Genomic DNA, 1113 nt, shown 5'->3' on the forward strand with positions numbered 1-1113 from the left:
CCATATTTAATCTAAAAGACAGAGGAGTGTTTACAGACAGAACTATGTTCTCATAACAACACAATGCAACCGGTCCCTGAGAACCTCGTTAGTTACATTAATACCAGGCATGTGTCCACGCATTCAGGCCGTTCCCAGGATGATATCAGCGTTCCGTTCCTCCCATTGGTGGAGAAGATCTGCAACGCAGTGATTCTGTCCAGAGTCTGTCAGACACTTTGCCTTCAGAGACAGTTTATCTGTGATTCCCATGGAAAACAACTTTGCAGTCCAGTCTCTGTAATCTCCTACAGTTCCCCTTGACTGACAAAACATATATCACTCAAGACCACAGTCCCAGCATTTATCTACAATTTAGGGTTAGACTAATGTTTTAGGTTCCTATGTGCACATTATTTTAATTCATTTATTAGACTAGGTAAGCTAAGACTGTTCAGTAACCAAGATTAAATCCATCTACTCTTCCCCCACCCCAAAAAACCCCTTACTCGGTCCTCCACTCTGGAGTCTCCTCCCAGTGGGACGAGTCCAGGAGACGTCCTGATCAGATGTCCAACAAGCACTTTGGTAGAGAGACACCCAGAGACCCACCTTTGTCCTTGTCGCCACTATCCCACCGTGTGGATCAGTGCAGTCAGGTGGGCACGAGCGGTGGAACAAACAAGGTTGGTACCAATGAAAAAAATTGAGAGGTCAAGCAGTTTTAATGTCCTCAGTTTCCATGTCCTTTTATTTTCCATTCAAAAAAAGTCCAAAAAGTGCAAGTGCAGTCAAAAAAAGTGCAAGTGCAATCCATATATACATGGAGGTTAAGCAGTTTAGTGTTTTTTTTTACCTAGTAGCAGCAGGTGGCATTCAGGACACTCCAACAATCCAACTCATGACTGAATGAACAAGATGGCTTTTTAAAGGGGCCCCGCCCAACTAGGTAAAAACCACTTAAAACAACTAGGGGTGTACAAACATTAGTTACTTTAAAACTAATGTAAAATTCCTCCAATAAAAACCCACCAATAATTATGTAGAAATAAACCCACTAATTAAATAGACAAAATCCTAAATTAAACACAATTGCAATAAATAATCCTCCAGCAATTCTAAAACCAGTAAACC

This window comes from Fundulus heteroclitus, unplaced genomic scaffold, assembly GCF_011125445.2.
Source record: "Fundulus heteroclitus isolate FHET01 unplaced genomic scaffold, MU-UCD_Fhet_4.1 scaffold_44, whole genome shotgun sequence".
Taxonomy (NCBI): Eukaryota; Metazoa; Chordata; class Actinopteri; order Cyprinodontiformes; family Fundulidae; genus Fundulus; species Fundulus heteroclitus.